Source organism: Andrographis paniculata, unplaced genomic scaffold (assembly GCF_009805555.1).
Source record: "Andrographis paniculata isolate CXL003 unplaced genomic scaffold, ASM980555v1 Contig35END, whole genome shotgun sequence".
In the NCBI taxonomy this organism is placed as follows: Eukaryota; Viridiplantae; Streptophyta; class Magnoliopsida; order Lamiales; family Acanthaceae; genus Andrographis; species Andrographis paniculata.
Genome location: NW_026137568.1, coordinates 2637865 through 2646749, shown reverse-complemented (window position 1 = coordinate 2646749; position 8885 = coordinate 2637865). Strand labels below are relative to the sequence as shown.

The following is an 8885-nucleotide window of genomic DNA, read 5'->3' as shown; positions in this document are numbered from 1 at the left end:
TTCTTAGCTTGGTCGCTGGCCTACTGGAGTTGTTGCGGTAGAGTAACAGTCAGTCCATGAGAGTTTGTAAAACTAAATGGAGCTTGGGTAGAAGATAGGTTGGGTAGTTCGGTTTGGTGTCTTATATGGTGTAAACCAAGTGTTTGGTTTAGTTAAGACTCCTGGATTATAATCCCCCAGACGTAGGTTGGAAAACCGAACTGGGTAAACAAACTTGGTGTGTTGTTTTTCTTTCTGCACTTATTCAGCCATCGATTCGTGCATGAACACACCTCTGTTATAACCGCGAGACAACTACGTTGTAAAGCTGTGTTTACGTTGAACGTTTCACAGTTCCGCTGTGCAAGGTACTCGGAGGCGTTGGACCTCTTTCGCGCCCCTCTCCGTGACTTCCAACAGAAGTTCTTGGAAACGACATTATTTTGATATATTATAGATACCATATTGCAATATTACATCCATCATATTGTATAATTATTCACATCATTTGTTTTGTACATGTTAGAGTAAATATTATTTATTCAAATATTTATAATTGAAAAAATAATAAATCCACTCAAACAAATAAATCAAATATCTGATAATATTCTTTTTACAAAAAATAAAAAAAATTTGTATTATATAGTACGTTAATAACAATATTTTGTTACGTTAGGTACAACATATATAGTACAATATTTCATTCAACATGTTATATAACAACTTATATAATTATTTATTTATTATTTTTTTTTTGGATGATGTGGGAACCCGCAGCCGCTACCCGAAAGTGTGCACTGGGTAATCGCTATTTTATTTGTATAGATAATCGCTATTGGACGATTGCAACTTTCTCAAGACTCTATGAACCATATAGATCTTACTTCAGTGTGCTAATAGACTAGAGTTTGCAGTTTAGATACAAATGTAGAAGAAGTCGAAAAATAATCTCAAGTGTAATAAGTACATTCAGTGTTTCTGCAATAAAGATGGTTGAATACAAAATAGTAGAATACTTTATGCTAATAACATCACGCACTACTCAGAGGACATCATTGCTCCATCACATGATGCAACGATCAGGAAAAGAAACAAGATACGTAGAGTTCGCGAAATTTAACTATAATTTTATAGTTCAATATTTTAAATTTTATATAACATCTAAATACTAAGAAATAAATTTTATAAAATGCACAATAACATACACAATATATACATCAATATAAAACATCATATTTTTATACTATATACATCAATTGTGTCAAGTATAGACATTATCTCGTTACATATATATTTTAAACATAATTTTTATACATTCATTTATACACTCTAACAAAGTTTTCGCCATTCACTGTCTATTCCCTCTTTTTAAGAATACAAAACAATCAAGATTAACATCCCAATAACCTGAAAATATTAAAAAAATGAGATTAACGCTCATAGCAAAACATTAACAAACAATAAACTTTTAAAATAAATATCTCGTATGAAATACCTCATGGAACCATCATTTGGCCAAACTAGTATTTTATTTTATTTTTTTTACATCATCTTTGGGTATTTTTTGGGTTTGCCACTTACAAATTCTATTGAGATGTTGGTGCAAACCGAATATATATTGGAATAGAGCACGGATACAAATATAGTGGAGAGTGGAGGCCGGTATTCAATTTCACAATGACAATCTTCGACAAGGAAGACGATGAAGAGCAAAATAATTTTTGGGCTAAAATGATTATAGTGAAAGATTGATCAATTTAGTAAGTAATTGATTAAGAAAGATTAATATATATATATATATATTCTAAAAACTTATTTTTTCCAAAAATAATTAAATTAATGGTGGATAAATTTGTTTAGTTGACAGTATTAATTTATTAGAAAATAAAAATTCTAAATTTATTTCATAAATAATATACATCATATATATATATTTTTTTTTTTTTTTTTTGATAATGTGAGAACTCGCAGTCATTACCTGAACATGCGTGCTGGGTAAACTTCTGATCGAACTTAATACCCTGCAAACTAGACCCGACAAATATACATCGTATATCTGAGGAAGATGATCAAGTGCTGAAGTTGTATTTTAATTAAGTGGTGCCGATTTTTATAAAATTATATGTTTATCTTTCTATTAAAATTTTATCATTATATATGAAATGAGATTAATCCCAGCAATGCTGATTTACGCATTTCAGCGGTGTATCCATGCCGTATATTTTAATATAAATATAGACAATATATTTATTAATCAGTACTTTAGCAGCACCATCCTTCAAATATATAAATTTTCGATAATTATTAATTAATAATATTTTAATATTTTGGATAGATTTTTTTTTTTATTTCTATATATAACATACTTATTTAATGTTATTAATTTCTTTAATTAAATTATCATTAAATCAACTATTTTTTTTTTTAATTTCTAAATTGTCCTCATTTAATATTAGTGATACAATTAAAATTTATATTGACCTAATGTTTTTACAAAAATTCAGTATGATGCTAAATTTTACAAAATAGATACTCCCTCGGTGTCAAATTAAAGTATGATTTTTACTATTTTATTCTGTTCCACTCAATAGTATTTATTTTCTAATGTAGTAAAAGTATTTTTTATATAAATACCAAAATACCTCTACATTTAGCACAAATTACAAAGATACTATTCCCTCCATCCCAGACATTGTGAGTTATTGTACACACGAATATTTAGAAGAGATATTATTAGTTAATAATTAATACTTCATCCGGCCTCTAATGATTACATTTTCATTTTGCGTCATTGTACTTAATATTAAAAATATATTTATATTTGTATAATTTTTTGTACAAATATTCTTTAATTAGTATTATGAGACACTAAGAGAAATATTTTTGTAATTTTTTCTTAATTTATACTATGTTGTGAAATAATAATTAATATTCAAATAACAACACTAAAAAAATAAATGAGACCCTTAGAGCCGGACGTAGGTAATAATATAATAGTAAAATTAATTATAATATAATAAAAATAATTATATATTAATATTAAAATAACTAATTAGTCTAATAAAAATAAAAAAATTATAAAATTTAAAATATGATTAAAATATATAATTATTTTCAAAAACAAAATGACAATGTGTGGGACGGACGAAAATAAAAAATATGACATTATATGTGGGACGAAGAAAGTATTATTTTATTTGTACTTTAGAAGTGCAATAATATCACACTATCTTGCACACTCCTACAAATAAAATGATACTACCTTCATCCGGCTCTAAGAGTCTCATTTACTTTTTGCATGTTGATCTTTGAATATTAATTATTACTTCATATATCAAAACATAGTAAAAATTCAGAAAAATTGCAAAATTACTTTCATTAATGTCTTATAATACTAATAGAAGGACATTCGTACAAAAAATTATACAAATATAAGGATATTTTTAATGTTAAATACGATGACGCAAAAGATAAATGTGACTCTTAGAGGCGGACGAAGGTAATATTATTTAATCTACCAAAATAAATAAATAAATAAATAACTTATTTGAATTAGGACAGATAGGACATAATTTACTCTATTATTATAAAAAACAATAAACACATGTCTCATATTAACGATGAATCTTTAGAAAATTGTTATAGTTGGAAGGTTACGGATCCAGTGCTGATTAAATTAAATTAGTATTATGCTGATTTGATCGGGCTAATATATCAAATAGAGATAATCTACATATATTATATATTCCCTCCATCTCGCAAGAAGAGCACGGTTTGCTTTTTGCACATAGATTTTTTAATATTAGCATTATATTAGTTTGTAGTAAAAAAGACAAAAATGCTAATATTAGTATAGTGTGTTATAAAAGTGATGATATTCGTGTAATATATTGTAATTTGTAAGGGTATTTATTATGTTAGGTAAGTAATACAGTTATTAAATTAGGAAATAAAACCCTTGTTTTTGGATAGACAAAATAGAAAATGATATACTTCTTATAAGACTGGAGGGAGTATTATCATTGTATATTCATGATATAACATAAGTTATGTTATAAATTAATATATAATATCTTATAACACAGCATATACTAATTCGATCAAAATTGATTTGATTTAGTTAGCATGTGATCCACACCCTAATTGGAAAATTACCGTGATGGCCAGCTGCGGATTTTTACGTCATAAAAAAAATAAATTAATTACCGTAATGGCCTAGTCAAGATGAAGTATGAAGTACGGCTTTCCAGGGTAACTTAAGCAACTTCCCGAACGAGCATTTGCGTATGAATTTTTGTAATGGATGAAGATGAAAGAAATTGTAAAAAATAAATTATAAATCCAAGTAAAGAATTCACGAGGAGAACTTGTAAAACAAAAAAATAAATAAAAACTAAAGTGTGTAAGAAGAATGCAAATGCAACAAATAAATAATACTCCCTTACTCCTTAACAATTTATTCATTTTTTTATTTTTATTTGTCTTATAACAAAGTATTTATTTCATTTTTTTAGTAACTGTACTATCTACCTAACATTACAAATACCTTTCTAATTTATAATATATTACACAAATGTCATTACCTTAATATCATACAATACTAATAAGGGCAATTTAGTCTTTTTATATTTACTCATACTACATTCCAATATAATACTAATATTTCTAACTCATTCCAAAAAGTAAATGGATATATAGATTTGGGACGGAGGGAGTAACAAATAGCTTTCAATTTCAACGGCCCAAAATGATACTTTAAGTTGAGATTGACTTAATATTATATTTTATCTGTCTCAATTCAAACTATTTATTTACTATTTTCGTTTGTCTTACTTAAAAGTATTTATTTCCTAATATACTAAAAATATTGTATATACAAATATCAAAATATCTCTATTTTTACGCAAATTAAAAAACATCTTAATTTTATTTCAAATTATTTTACACTATTTGTTGATTAATAAAATAATATTATTTTTTAATACACTAAAAAAAATAATCTATTTGAAATGAGACTGGGGGTGTATTATGTAATAATAATAATAAATAGTGTATATTATTTACAAATTTAAAAATTATATAAAATAGAATCCAAAGAGAACAGAGAGAATAAGTTTGTTTGACTGTAGTTTATAATTAATTTGATATTTGGTGTTAATTTGAAGTTTCGTTTATATAATATTTTGATATGATATATTTATGAGTTAAATTTATCTATTTTTAATGGAAATCGACCAACCGTATCAATTAAATAACGATATTTTTTTAATTTGAAATAAAAATAAATAAATACATCCAATATTCTTTTACTCCAAAAAAATATATGGATTTTTTAATGTAAAAAATAATAAAATTATGTAATACTTTCGTTCGCTTCTAAAGATCATATTTATCTGTTGCGTCATGGTACTTAACATTAAAAAAATATTTTTTTATTTGTATAAATTTTTGTACAAATATCATTCTATTAGTATTAGTATTATATGACACTAATTGAAGTATTTTTGTAATTTTTTCTTAATTTGTACAATGTTTTAATATAATAATTAATATTCAAATATTAACACGCAAAAAGTAAATGACACCCTTAGAGCCAGACGGATGTAGTCTTTTTTTATTAATTTGTCCTTCCCCTAATTTTTTTTAATTTTATATTGTAAAAAATAATAAAATTTTTTATCCATTCGTTGATTTACACTTTTAGCCTTTAAATTTAATTTTTTTTAATAAAAAATATTAAATTTACATACTTTTGTTGATTTTTTTTCAAAAACATTTAATTTTTCTTTTTTCTTTTTTCTTTTTGCATCCGACTGTGCCAAGAAAAATTGAAAAAAACAATATTGAATCGGTAAAAAAAAATTGATGTTTTGCCCTCCAGAGTTCTACGGATGGGTCCGTCACTGCTATATATATATATTGCGTGTGTTTGTTTCGTATTTTAATTTAAATTTTTTTATATAAAATATATAAATAAATAATATAAAATTAATAAATATGTATAGACTCATGACCGGAGTATGTGGGAACTTGGACAAAAATATTTTTTTATTTTAAAATTATTAAAATTTGTATAAATATATTATTTTGTCCCCTCTAAAATTTAAATTTATTATTTTGTCTCTTCTAAAATTTAAGTTTATTATTTTTATTATTATTTTTTAATTTAATTTATATTAATATAATAGTTTTAATTATATTTTATTTATATAAAAATATAATTTTTTATACTAAATATAATTACAAGTGTCTCGTTGCATTATCTTTTAGTTTTTTTTTTTTTTGTCGTCATCTAATAGCATTAAGAGAAAGCGAAAATAAAAGGATTGAAGTGGTATACAAAAAAATTTGACCGACATATTTTTATAAATTTTTAAGATTTTTATTAAAAAAAATTAAACTGTCTATTTAAATAAAAAAAAATCGATTATTCACATGTTGAAATATGTAAAATCAAAATCGAAGAATAAAAACTCAAAATCTACCAGATAACTTTGCCCCCTAACTTCGGAAGCCAATTCCGTCCATGTGTATTGTATATTAACTTTTTTAAAAAATTTGTTAAATTTTATCTTATCAAAACAAAGGGTGTGTTTCTTTAGGAAGTTTGGGGAAATTTGTGTTTGGTTTGGTTTTTATTTAAATTTTGAGATAAATTTGAATTTATGTGTTTCTTCTGTGTTTAGGTTTGAGTTGGGTTTGAAGAGTTTTGATTTGTATTGATTTGATGGTAATAAATATAATAATATAGTACGTCCGTCTCTTAACCATCTATCTATTTTTTCATTTTGGTTTGTTTCATATCAAACTATCCATTTGATTTTTTTTTAATAATTGTACTATCTACCTAACATTACAAATACCCTTCTAATTTACACTATATTATACAAATGTCATTACATTTATATTATACAATGCTAATAAGGTTAGTTTATTCTTTTTACCTTTACTTTTACTACATCTCAATATAATACTAATATTTCTAAAACTATTACAACAAATAGATAGATATATATGACACGGACGGAGTAAATGTGTATATTTGATTATAAATTTATATTTATTTGTATTATAAAAAAATTTATTCTCTATAAAATGACATATATATTATATATATTTTATTAAATTATAATTATTATTCCATCTGTCTTTAAGGATCACATTTACAAATATCTTTCTATTAGTATTATAAGACATCAATTGAAGTATTTTTGTAATTTTTTTTAATTTATATTATATTTTAATATAATAATTAATATTTAACGATCAAACTGTAAAAAGTAAATAAGACCTTTAAAATCGGACGGAGATTGTATAATTATTTTATATTTATAATTTTAAAAAACTAAAATAAAAAAGAAAAAAGAAAACAGCTGTGTCAGGCGTGTCCCAAAATGAGATAGTCTAATTTTGGGTTAGATTACTATGTATTGAAAACTTAATTAGGGTGTGTTTCTTCAGTCTAAAAGTGGGGTGGAGAAACAAACTAGGTGTGTTTGTTTGGGTGATTGAATTTTAGATTTAGATTTCGGAGGATTTTGAAGTATGAAGTTTTAAGTTGTGTTTGTTTGGAAGTTTGAATTTTGTAATAATTATGTTAAAAAAAAATTATTATTTTATTAAAGAAAACTTATGTATTGATGCGATTCATTGAATTAATTATTATTTAAATATTATTTAAAAAATATAATTAATAAATAAGATATAGTATGATATGGCGTATGTGAGTAAAAAACATTAATTCTACAAATACACTCCATCCAGCCGAAGACTTTTCCCGCTCCTCTCAATTTTTTTCCTTTCTTCCTTCTGCGCGTTTCTTCGCTTCGCTTCGTTCTATTCTTTTTTTTTCTTTCTTTCTTTTTTCCTTTTCTCTTTCTTCTTCTTCGTTGGGCCGCCGCCTTCTCCCGGAAACAAAGTCCGCCGCCCTCAGCTGGAACATCGGGTAAGTTTTAATTTCTTTTCTTCTTTTTTTTTTTAATCTTATTTTAACATTTTTTTCATTTGTTTTTAAGTTCTGCACCTCCTTCCGCCGGTGGTCTTCGTCGCCAGCATTTCATGATTCATTGGCTGAAGTGGAAGCCGATTTTGGAAATTTGTAGTGACAAAAAATAAAATAAAAAAATAGAAAAGAAAATTGAAAAGTGATTTTGTGGCAGGACCTAGTAGGAGAATAGAATTTGTAGGCAGGGTTTTAGGGATTGGTAGGTTAGGGATTTAAACAGTAGAAGTACAGTAGAATTATGTGGAAATCCCACAAATGAACACACCCTAAGGGTATTATGTTTATTTAGCAATATTTTTTCAAATTTTACTATTTGAAAACTCTATGTTTTTCGAAAAACAAATTATTTGTTTTTTTATAAAATATCTCATCAAACATTATTTTTATACCAAACTCAAACAAAAAAATTTTCAAACTCATCAAAAGAAACACACCCGAGTTCCCAACATTGAAGATGATATATATATAGGGGTGGACACGGTTCAGTTATTTGCAAATATGCAGGTATTTGATAACCAAACCGAACCGAACAAATACCCGAAACTGCGAACCGTATTCGAACTGAAAACCGAAATTTTCGGTTAACCGAAAATATTTGTAATATTTGCAAATAACTCAAACCGAACCGAAATTAAAAAAAAATATATAAAAAAAATTAAAATTCTAATTAAATAAAAAATATTTGCAAATATTTCAAATATCCGAACCGAACCGAACCGTATATAATTATTAATATAAATTTTAAAATATAATATTATAAATACATAAATATATTCGATTCGGTTAACCGAACCGAAAAATATATAAAAAACCGAAACCGAATCAAATCGAACAAATATCAAATATGCGATATTTGTATTCGAACCGAATTTGCTCGATTAACCAAAAATTCGATTCAATT

The 8885-nt window shown here is 25.2% G+C and overlaps 1 long non-coding RNA gene across 1 annotated transcript; it reads left to right on the top strand.

The window, feature by feature from the left end:
* Window positions 1-7720: 7720 nt before the first annotated feature.
* Window positions 7721-8276, top strand: LOC127249321 (uncharacterized). Its single transcript, XR_007838292.1, has 2 exons — window positions 7721-7924; window positions 7995-8276. It is a non-coding gene; the product is annotated as an uncharacterized LOC127249321 (long non-coding RNA).
* Window positions 8277-8885: the final 609 nt, after the last annotated feature.